This window comes from Amblyraja radiata, chromosome 1, assembly GCF_010909765.2.
Source record: "Amblyraja radiata isolate CabotCenter1 chromosome 1, sAmbRad1.1.pri, whole genome shotgun sequence".
Classification (NCBI taxonomy): domain Eukaryota; kingdom Metazoa; phylum Chordata; class Chondrichthyes; order Rajiformes; family Rajidae; genus Amblyraja; species Amblyraja radiata.
In genome coordinates, this window is record NC_045956.1 from 22,021,254 (window position 1) to 22,033,743 (window position 12,490).

The following is a 12,490-nucleotide window of genomic DNA, read 5'->3' on the forward strand; positions in this document are numbered from 1 at the left end:
CATTACAAGAGGGAGTGCAGAAACCCAAGTAGAGCAGTGGGGGATAGGACCCCGGTAACGGCCAACCCAGCCCCGGAGGTAACAATAGATGTAAGAGATCTAATTACCTATTTGCAGTCAAAGGCGGGAGGATCCGGACAGGTAGCCATGGCAACAGGCCAGGGCACGCCCATATCCGCACCCCCGGCACCTTTATGACTGCCAGCGAAACAGCCCACATTCCTATGCCCATTAGAGTATGGCCCATGTGGGAGACCCTGGGTCAAGATGGAGGTCCAGGATGTGGTCGGGAGTTACCTGCTGGACACAGGTGCTTCAAGTACTATTGTCCACATGGACAATCCCCGTACATCCCCTCTATCTAGTAGGGCGCCCTATAGTCCACGGGGTGAGGGAAATCAGAGGGCGGATTGCTTGGCCAGGGAAGGAGCCAGGAGTGGGAAAGCATGGGATCCCCATGAGGAAGGACAGGTAGCTGCAGCCAGGGAGCAGCCTCGAGAAAAGGAGAGTGCGGGAGTGGTTTTGGCCCCGGACCTGACCATGGTCCAGGCACAAGACCCCATTTTAAAGGCTGCCTCAGCAGCCATTTGCAGGCAGGAGACGATAGAGGGACCGTATGGGGGTAAAGATCAAGGACAGACCCGGGTTGATGTGGAAACCGTAGGGGAGCCAGGCGAGTCCACAGGTGGTCAGCCTGAAGTAGCCGACTGTGTTCCAGGGCGAGGACTGGAAGCAGCGGGGAAGGATGCTGACTCCAGCCCTCCGCAGGCAGGTACCGTAGACTGCCTAAGAGAGGCAGAACTAGCAGAAGCAGAGGAGATGGAGGTATCACCTCTGGTGTGGGAACCCCCGGTCAGACGTAGGAGTGACAGGGTCCCTAAACCCCCAGTAAGGTGGTCCCCATCCCTAATTAAACCTAGGGCTGGGGCCGGCCACAGGAGGGCCGGGAAGGAGAGTGGCCGAAACAGGGCACTACGGAGTGCGGCTGGAGGGAGCCCAGTCTCCACAGGGAACGTAGGGGTAACTCAAAACCCCGTAGTGCAAAGGGAGGTGAGGGGCAGTCAGGCCCCTCGACAGGAGGAGTTCTGGCCTGCACGGGAGGGCCCACCAGAGGGGTGGCCCCAGCGTGACGGGGACCAGTTATGAGTTGGCCACCCGGAGACGGGTGGCGTTGTATATAGCATTGGTTTGTGTGTAAGTAGATGTAGTTAGCGTAATTAGATAAGGTTTTGTATAGCTACAGGGGAGTACAGGGACAGACAGTACGGGATCGAAGGGATGTGCTGTGGAAAAGTGGCCCATAACAGACAAATCAAAACCCCAAATGCCATTTTAGGCGGATAGGTCTGTGGAGGCAAGGAGGTGTTTTGCTTTGTTTTCCAGATAAGTAGCCCCGCCGTATGGATGATGGCAACGATGTGCCTCCGGATGTGCGCGGCGCGTCGCGGGGACACGGAGGAGTACCCGCATGGTGCCCCCGCGAGACGGAATTAAAAAGACATGTTCCAGAAATTCCACAACCTGGATTTTGGGGACATAGACATAGAAGAGATGTACCGCGGGGGAGGGGATTTCACTTTGGGGTCCGGTAGGCAAAGACGAGGGGTGGTTAATGACGGGTTTACAGCATTTAACACGGGGACATCTATTATTAATAGCATGGACAACGTAGAACTGGCCTTGCAGATCAATCAGTTGAAGGGCCAGTTAAGAAAGGTTCTGGGGGAGGAAAATGCGGTGGTAGGATCGGGACTGCACGAAGAGGTGGCAATGACTCTACATCTAAAAGAAATCATAGCACAATTGGAGACACATGCAAAAACGATAAACGCTTTGATTAAAGAGGACCGGAATGCGTCCGATCAGGCTGCACAGAATGAGGTGTGTGGGCTGTATGGTGCGTGGTTGTTGGGGGAGGGGAGGAGCAACCTGGAAGACCTGAGGCAAGGTCGGGTCCCCTCCTGGATAAGCAACCAGCACCTAGCAGCGCTACACCCTTATAACAGCACTTTGAGTCCTTGTCAGCTTCGTGTGGCCTCCGAGGCCTACCCGGTACCGGTGGATTGCGGAAAATCCAATCACACCATAATGGGAGTGGTCGTACGAATCCCGGTAATGGGAACCTCGGCACGACCAGCTCCTCTGTACCGAGTGGAGAACGTGGGAGTTGTTCGTGGGGGGGTGCATATTCGCTACGGGAAGGTCCCGCCCTATGTCATAGTGAGGGAGCAAGCTGTGACAGGCATTGACCTTTTGGGTTGTCGGAGCCGGGGAGCACAGGTAATCCTGTGTCCCCAGCACATGGGCGCTGAGGCTAGGCCTCAGTGTGGGTTCAGGACTGTTGGGGCACAGCCTATAAACTGCACCATGGAGGCGATGGCGGCAGACCATGTCCCTCCACAGGTGGCGTATATAGGCAGTGGGACGTACTGTGTCACCACAAGTGCCCAGCGGTATCAGCACGGATCACAGCTGTGGTGCCCGATACCGCACAGCAGCTTCTGCTTTAAACCCAGGGCAGAAGTCCATGTGGCACAGCAGCGAATATTACCCATCCCGGAACCTTCTTCGGTTCACCTCTCGGTACGAGAAAATGTAACTGACTTATTTGACTATGTTGCCCATTTTGGGTATGATATTCCCCCAGTGAATGAAAAATTAAAAGAGTTGCTGGTGGCGGTCGAGTTGTCGCACAAACACTTCTTCTCCCTGGAACAAAAGACTCTGGATATCGCCAGGGAGATCGAAGAGATCAAGTCTCCAAGTTGGTGGGACCTGGAGTCCTGGATCATAGTACCAGCATGGGTCCGCATCGTGTCCCATGTTCTGATCATCTGCCAGATGATAATTGTGGTGTATTTGCTATGCATTAATTGCAAATTTAAAAGGCGGAGGAGGATGGCCAAATTACAACAGCTGGTAAATCGAGCCGCCCGACGTCACCATAACGACACCCCATCACTGTAAAATGTCTGTACTCTAGTGCAATAGTTTTTGTACATAAGTTGTAATCCCTGCATTTTCAGGGAATGGTCGTGAGGGTACTGTATGGTTTGTGGGATTGATGTAAAGTAAAATGTGTATAGTGTAAGTTAATGTGCTTCGAGGGCCTAGTTTAGCGATTAAGGGGGCTTTCGGGGTACATAATTTCACCTTCTCACCAGGAGTGTTTACAGCTCTTGAGGCTGGAGGATTGCCCACTAACTTTGTCAATCGACACGGTCCGTGCGAGCCTGGACGTGTCGTAGGGGCATGTAAGTTATTTGGGCAAATCCTCCAAAATTATGGAAGAAATTGAATAAGCACATGGATATCTTAAAAGACAAATTTGCTGGCTGCAACGGAAAAAACCCCCTCCAATACACATCAAGAATCAAACCCGTCTGGCCTGTGGACTTGGACATCACACAACGGTGTGAACAGGGAAGGCTGAGACGGAGATAACGAGATTCTCTTGGATACACAAAGGGAGGAACCAAGCTTCAGCAGACGGTGGTAAACAGGCCAGCACAAGCACAATCACCATCGGGGATGATAACGATCAGGCTGAGGGATCATGACATCAGCAAACCCCTTATCATCGGAAGCCTATTGTTCATGCCAGATCGAAACTGGGAAACATCAAAAGAACCCCTTCTATCCAGAGGACCACCTGGGGGTTTCAAAGGAAGCTCAGGTATAAAAGCCGAAGTCAAGCCAGAACTCTTTCTCTCTTCCTGCTCTTCCTGCTCTGCTGGACAGCTCGTGGGCCTGCATCGACTTCGCTGTGAGTATCCTGGTGACCTGGTGAATTTCCCGAAATAGGAGGTTGAGGGGAGAAAGGTCAAGGGGGAGTATGCTTGCAAGTAACTTGTGTTAAAGTAAGTTTTACGACGTGCCCGATAGTTTTCGTCCATAGTTTTAGTTTAAAGCATAAGTTTAGCCACGCATTGTGTAGTGTTGGTGAGATTCGATTTCTCATTGTTTAATAAAGCCTGTAAATTTTAGACTTGCTTTGAGTCCATCTTGGTTTCTGTTTTCTCTCATCGGCACACTCTGGTCAATTCAACCTTTTATCATATCCCACCATAATTCCGAGGTCTAGAACCTAGGGGAATCCTTTTGTGGAGTAAAGGGAAAAACAAAACCCCTACAGGGATAAGATAACATCAGCAAGCTATAAAGCAGTCAATTGAAATGGATTATGCTGAAGTGTCAATCAATAGGATAATTAGCCCATGTCTAAAATGATTAACCTGTAACAACCACTTGTATTCACTCATTGTAAACAACCTTCATATTTATCGGTTGCTCTCCTTACGAGGCAGAACTACCATTGCCTATAACTTGATTTTTTTCAGATTTCTGGGTCAGCCAACATGGGAATGTTTTGCGCAGAAATCTGCGCACCGATAAATAACCACAGATTTCTACTCCATGTAAATTAATGGAGAGAAAATTATTTTATTCATAGAGATTGGAATCTTATGGTCAATGTTCCTTCAGCTGTGCAGCTCAAGCAATTAAGGTAGAGAAAGGTACTTTTGCAGGCTGGATGAGTCTGTGTTCCATGTCAACATGGAATGCGTGAGGTTGCAGTCCCTGTTCCAATATCTCAAGGGGCTGCTCCTTGCCTTCTGGCTGCACCTCACGCCCACCATCTCCATCTTTGGATGGCCTGCGCGTAGGTGAGAGGGTAGAGCTGAAGATGCCCTGTTTGGGTTGCTCCTAGGCCTGCCCCCCCCCCCCCCCCCAAGACAAGACAAGCCTAATGTTTTCCAAATGTAGTGTCTCGGACATATCTGTAATCCACATCTTCAATGTGGGGACTGTTGTCTGTTTCCAAAATGTAAGTATTAATTTTTTTTGCCATTATTAGGCTGTAATTGAGGAAACGTCTTTGAAATATCGTTAGCTTAGAGCAGGCCTCTGACATACCTAATATGATCAGTTTTATATCTGGGTCCAATTTAATTTTAAGTATTTTGGAAAATATATCAAATATTCCCCTCCAGAAGTTTTGTAACTTTGTGCAGGAAGCAAAAGAATGGGTTGTAGTCGCTTCTTGGAGGAGACATTTATCACAAATAGGAGAGACATTTGGGAAGATCTTGTCCAATTTGGACTTTGAGTAATAGAGTCTGTGCAGCATTTTAAATTATATCAGGGAGTGCCTAACATTAAGAGAGCAGTAATGTATGTATAAAAGGCTTTCCTCCCAACTATCCTTTGAGATTAGTAAACCAATTCATCTTCAGCCCACAAATCTATGACAAACACGATGCCAAATTTATCTAATCTAATGTTGTGTGCAAATTGCTGCTTTGTTTTTTGGTCAAAACAATAGTGACCAAACTTAACTACACTTCGGGTGTCCTGAATTCCATCAGATATGCTTAGGGTGTCCTGGATTCGCTTAGGGAATGCTTAAGGAGTCCTAAGTTCTTTACCTTGGTGGAACAACAAGTAATTTAATATCTTTGATTCCATGATTAGTATGGGTGCCAGGGGTAATGGGGTGAAGACAGGGGAATGGGGTTGAGAGGGAAAGATAGATCATCCATGATTGAATGGTGGAGTAGACGTGATGGACTGAATGACCTAATTGTGCTCCGTGGACTTATGAACCTACCCTCCAAACTAATTTGCACCGAGCATTTAAACGTGTGATCAATCTTGAGAACGTGTGCTTTAGTCTGTGTCTCAATATAAAGGCCAATGTAAATCTGCAAAGGCCAGTGTAAGTACACTACAGTTAAAAATGTCCCTTTGTGAAAAATAATCGTGAAAATATTAAATAGGTGAAGATTTTCAACTTGATACGAAGAGTAAACTGGGTACTTTGGATCTCCTACCAATGCCTCTGACATACCTAGACGGTAATTTGAACATCTTGACTTGACTTGACTTGATCTACCCAGTAATGTGTCTCCAATGAGCATGGGCAATACCCAAGGTGACTTCAAGCAAATATTCACTGCAATCTGCGGGTCATGAACCAGAGTCTCCATATTGTTCACACTGTCAAGTTTACATAACAATTGTGCCAATTTGATGGCTAACATAACCTTGCAGCCCAATGCCACTAGTGCAATCCAGTGCACTTAGTTCAATTGAACATAATTTTACTTGGGTTTGTGACAAAATAAACTTTTTTTTAACAAGTATCTGCTTTTCCACCCATAAGTAATCTGACCAAAGCACAGAAAATGTCTTAAAATGTGAAAATTACTCATGATGTTCAAATATATTTTTTAGTGATTTTTTGTCATCTGTATCTCTATTAAATGTATCTATTGTTTGCTGATGAAAACAAGGCAGTTTGAACATCCTCCTCAAAAGATTGCAGAGATACACTTGGTTTCATTGGGCTCTGCTTTGTGGTGAACCAATTTTGTACAGCGTACTTAAGTGTGTGATCAAGTTTCAGTGTTTGTGCACGCCTATAATGTGTATTTTCAATCCAGCTTGAACGTCTGTGATCCTTAATGCTGGTTCAACCTATTTCCCCAAGATTGAAATGAAAAACCTAACCTCGCCAGCTCCCACTGATGCTTTATCCCTGCATCTCTGCTGTTCAACATGCACTTTACACTGTTCGGCTTTGATTTGCTTGATACTCACAGCCGGGACACCAGTAAGGAGCTGCTGAACTAATGAGCAACAAAGACAGAAGTGGAGATTGCACATTTCCATAGGAATAAGTCACCACCAGCCACTGACCTTCCTATAATCATTTGCAGTCTCTTCACCCCTGATCCACAAGTACCATTCCAGATTGTGTAATGATGAGGATGAGGTTAAGTCCCAGAACTAAACAGTAGATTGAATCGAACTATTGCATTTGAAATGAGCTGGCTTACACAGATGTTTGGAAGTGGCCCGGACCAAACTTTACTTTTGTTGCTCAATATTATTTATGCATTTTGTAGGTACAATGGCACAATAATTTAAAGCAAGGGATAGGCACGCAGTTAAGGTCAAATATTCAAGAGCTGCTGATCTACATCTACTTGCTGAAAACAACTTTCTCTTTGATTCAGCATGATTGCTATATTTGCAGAGTATGTGGGAACTATATTAGATCACAAGTGATAGGAGCAGAATTAGGCCATTCGGCTCATCAAGTCTACCCCGCCATTCAATCATGGCTGATCTGTCTCTCCCTCCTAACCCCATTCTCCTGTCTTCTCCCCATAACCCCTGACACCCGCACCAATCAAGAATCTATCTCTCTCTGCCTTAAAAATATCCACTGACTTGGCCTCCACAGCCTTCTGTGGCAAATAATTCTACAGATTCACCACCCTATTAAGCACAGAAAACTCTGAGGAAAGAAAGGTCATCGATCTGAAACAATCATTTATTTTCCTCTTTCCTCAGGTGTTGAGCATTTGCTGATCTTATGGAAAGTAACTGAAATGTACAGTAGCTATTGAAAATGAAGGCTGGAAACTGGCCATTGGAGGGTTTCATATATTTAGAAGATAAAGTGAGTAGATGGGGAGGTGGTGTAACTGTACTTGTTTGAGATAACATTCTGGCAGCATAAAGTAAGCAATATTACAAAGAGCAAGACAGAAATAGAATCCATGTGTCTGCAGCGAAAGATTAAAAAAATCAATCACACAGAAGGAAGATCCACAGACCACCCAATGGTGTTGGAATAGATGGTGCAGAAATATGCAAACAAATTAATCACGGCAATAACAAAAGTTAATGTGGAAGATTCCCAACCACATCAAAATTGTCCCGCCAAAACAGGTAGGTGAAGATGATGAGGAATAACTTTTAGTATATGAAGGAACTGCAGATGCTGGTTTAAACCAAAGATAGGCACAAAATGCTGGAGTAACTCAGCGGGACAGGCAGCATCTCTGGAGAGAAGGAATGGGAGATGTTTCGGGTCAAACATAGAAACATAGAAACATAGAAAATAGGTGCAGGAGGAGGCCATTCGGCCCTTCGAGCCAGCACCGCCATTCATTATGATCATGGCTGATCGTCCCCTATCAATAACCCGTGCCTGCCATCTCCCCATATCCCTTGACTCCACTAGCCCCTAGAGCTCTATCTAACTCTCTCTTAAATCCATCCAGTGATTTGGCCTCCACTGCACTGCCCTCTGTGGCAGGGAATTCCATAAATTCATAACTCTCTGGGTGAAAAGTTTTTTTCTCACGAATTCTCAAGAATTTTCTCAGTGGCCAAATGCATATTAGAGTGTGATGTTGAACTTGTAGAGTTGTAGAGATCGACGGGTGATCAATAGTCAGCATGGACTCAGCGGACCGAAGGGCCTGTTCCTATGCTGTATCACTAAACTAAACTAAACTAAACTAAAGTAAACTAAACTAATCAAATTGACAAAGGTACACTTAAAGGTATCTAATTACAGTCTGTTTTTGAACATCTAAACTAAATTAATAGGGTTATTATCAACCCATGTCCATTTAGAGCATTTGTTTATCATGGACTGAATGGTTTGGACAGGAAAAAAAAACTGAGTTTTATTATGGTGAGATACAGCTCTTTTATCTACATGATTGTCAGCATTTCGTGTGAATGTTACTTTGCTGAAGGTCCAGTAACACAGCACTTCACAACTATCATGCTGTTTCTTTATTTAATCTGGGGATTACTGAGGACCTGGAGGTCATCTATAAGAATTTAAATGTTAGCAGAGGGGAACTATGAGATTACTATAAACAAACCTTGTTGATTGTTGAAAACATCCACCATCTACTTAAACTCAGTCATATATTATGTGTTTGCATAGTGCCTGAAGTGCAAAGAACAACTGCTAACATTGTATTCAACACATTTGCCATGTGTGTTAATGCATGGTGCATGGAGCTGCTGTAATATGAAATGTTGTCACATTATTGAAACTTTCAATAAATGTTCAGTCTTGGAATGCTTTCAAAGAGTTAAATATACTTACCCTTTCACATAAAACCGTGAACTACTTATGATACCTGCCTGCATATGTTTGGCACATTGCATGTTACCCCCCGCAGTCATGCATCTTGCTGTTGGGATGCTTGATCAGAGAATCAGATGTAAAGTGCAATGTCCCAGATTTATTGTACTCCTTGTCATTTTCCAATTTATGTTTCTGCTCTCTGTGACACTTCACTGGAAGTGACGATTTTGAAAAATGTCCCCATTATCGCCAATCGTTTTTTTTTAATGTATCCAAAACAATATTTTTACTGTAAGGTGACAAAACATCCTAAGGCTTTTCACAATTTGGCACTAAGATATATTATGCTCAACACGTAGATTTTAAGGGGTGTCATTGGGATAAATGAGGGTTAAAGGAGAGCAAGATTAAGAGAGAGAGTCCAAGGCCTCCTTTGCATTTGAAGGACATGGCATCAAGAGGGACACAACTCCAGGCCTCGACCAACAAAGATTACAAAGGAAGGGAGGGTTTGGCGTTGCGGGAATGTGAAAGGGAAGATGAACATTTCATAATTGAGCAGAGACAGGTTGAAGCACAAATTGACATCCTTTATCAGCAAATAGCCTGCATGTAGAGATCCTGCATCCAACATCATTTCTGGAGCGTTTCACAACACAGGCCATTCTAGTTATGGCTAAGAGCCAGATGAATGTTAGTAGAAAAATTCAGTGAGCATCTGAGCAGGATCTCATTGGCAACAATACATATACCTTGGTGAAAGATGAAAAACTGTTTTAATTTAACGTTACCATAAATCTTATTTATTCTGTTCCCCATTTCAAAACTCACCAACTGGCCTCTTGCTCATACAGTGTCACTAGCTAAGCTGCTGGATTTTACCACACTCTCTTTGGAAGCTTATAAATGCATTAAGGTTTCTTAGAACATTGTACTTTATGTCTCCAGTATGTGAGAAACACAGTAAGAACTATAAGAGGATTATTTATGATTTGTGGGGTTTGGAATTCAAAGAATTTCTCTTCTCTAAGGGACTGTTTAATAACCTTAATAATTACCTCAATGATGCATACAAATGTTTTAAAGACACTAATGTTGACCTACTAGACACTTATGTTTGTCTTTATCCATGTAGGCACTGATGCACTTAAAACTAAAATAATTATGCAACAAGCAATATCCATTTGTGCCATCATTATGGAATTGCTTATATTTTCCGGTCTGAAAAAGGAACCAGACTCAAAATATCACCTATCCATATCCTCCAAAAAATGCAGCCTGACCCGCTGAGTTACTCCAGCACTTTGTGACTTACTCAAGATTCCAGCATCGGCCATTTGTTGTATCTTTCTTAAATTTCTGTAACTTGGGCCAGAAATTGTGAGACCAACTGTGTGCGTCTGCCAAAGATAGACACAAAGTGCTGGAGTAACTCAGCGGGACAGGCAGCATCTCTGGAGAGAAGGAATAGGGGACGTTTTGAGCCAAGACCCTTCTTCAGACTGAAGAAGTTTTACATTTACTCCAGCATTGTGTGTCTATCTTCGTAGATACATAGATACATGGATAATAGGTTCAGGAGTAGGCCATTTGGTCCTTCATGCCAGCACCACCATTCAATGTGATCATGGCTGATCACCCACAATCATTACCCCGTTCCTGCCTTCTCCCCATATCCCTTGATTCCGCTAGCCCTAAGAATTCTATCTAACTCTCTTTTGAATGCATCCAGTGAATCAGCCTCCACTGCCTTCTGAGGCAGAGAATTCCACAGATTCACAACTCTCTGTGTGAAAAGGTTTTTCCTCATCTCAGTTCTAAATGGCCTACCCCTTATTCTAAAATTGTGACCTCACGTTCTGGACTCCCCCAACATCGGAAACATTTTTCCTGCATCTAGCATTTCTAATCCCTTAATAATTGCATATGTTTAGTTTAGTTTAGAGATACAGCACAGAAACAGGCCATTCGACCCACCTGGTCCGCGCCGACCAGCGATCCCTGCATATTAACACTATCCTACACCCACCAAGCCAATTAACCAACAAACCTATAAGATCGCCTCTCATCCTAAATTCCAGTGAATACAAGCCCAGTTGCTCCATTCTTTCATCATATGACAGTTCCGCCATCCCGGGAATTAACCTAGTGAACGTACGCTGAACTCCCTCACTCCACTCCTTCGATTAAAACCAGCATCTGCAGTTCTTTACTACACTTGTGTGCTTCTGCCAATGGCCATATATATAGCAGCTGACTCGGCTCAAATAAATAATGGGACTGTTGTTGATGCAGTCTGCCAACCCAACTCACTCACCTGCGCTGTACCCTCAGGTTACATTTTGTACCTACGTGGATCTGAGGCCTCGTTACTGGAGCAGTCCAAGAGTCAAGAGTGTTTTATTGTCATGTGTCCTGGATAGAACAATGAAATTCTTACTTGCTGCAACACAACAGAATATGTAAACATAGTACACTGTAAACAATATGATAAACAAGAGTGTGTATATATATACATAATCACAAGTACACACACACATATATCTTCTATATTACTAAAAGTCTGTTCTTGACCGGTTTTGGCCATCTGTGCTGCGATTTCCAAGAGAACGCCGCCACCTACGGCCGTCATTTTTGGCCACCTTGCTCAGAGCCCCCCTCCGCCGTATGTGTGCCGAGGATTTTTCCCGTCGATGAAAAATGACAGAGATATTAATGTTTTTATAAAATTCCCCATTCTCTCTGCTGCCCCCGCTGGCGGCAGGGGGGAGGGACTATAAAACCAGGAAGTGGTGTGCCTCATCACTCTTCAAGATGGAGGAAGGCAGAGGGTCACGTTTCTCTGAGCTGTGAATAACATTGAACACATGTCTACTCAAATGTAAGTGCCCTTAGTGGTTCTAAAATGCTTGCAGACTGTGTCTATTGGTTTTAAAATGTTTGCAAAAAGTGTCTATTGGTTCTAAAATATTTGCAAAAAGTGTCTATTGGTTCTAAAATGTTTGCAAAATGTGTCTCTTTTGGTTCTACAATGCTTGCAGAATGTATCTATTGGTTCTAAAGCTTGCAAAAAAATGTGTCTATTGGTTCTAAAGCTTGCAGAAAAAGTGTCTATCGGTTCTAAAGCTTGCAAAAAAATGTCTATTGGTTCTAAAGTTTGCAAAAAAATGTCTATTGGTTCTAAAGCTTGCAAAAAAATGTCTATTCGTTCTAAAGCTTGCAAAAAGTGTCTACTGGTTCTAAAGCTTGCAAAAAACGTCTCCATTGGTTCTAAAGCTTGCAAAAAAACGTCTCTATTGGTTCTAAGCTTGCAAAAATATGTCTATTGGTTCTAAAGCTTGCAAAAATATGTCTATTGGTTCTAAAGCTTGCAAAAATATGTCTCTATTGGTTCTAAAGCTGGCAAAATATGTCTCTATTGGTTCTAAAGCTGGCAAAAATATGTCTCTATTGGTTCTAAAGCTGGCAAAAATATGTCTCTATTGGTTCTAAAGCTGGCAAAAATATGTCTCTATTGGTTCTAAAGCTGGCAAAAATATGTCTCTATTGGTTCTAAAGCTGGCAAAAATATGTCTCTATTGGTTC

The 12,490-nt window shown here is 43.9% G+C and overlaps 1 long non-coding RNA gene across 1 annotated transcript in view; it reads right to left on the minus strand.

Annotated features, from left to right (window-relative positions):
• Positions 1–12,490, minus strand: part of LOC116971543 — a 41,058-nt gene that overhangs the window by 12,961 nt on the left and 15,607 nt on the right. The window contains exon 2 of the long non-coding RNA XR_004411519.1: positions 11,223–11,320. This is a non-coding gene — a long non-coding RNA (uncharacterized LOC116971543). The remainder of the gene's footprint in view (positions 1–11,222; positions 11,321–12,490) is intronic.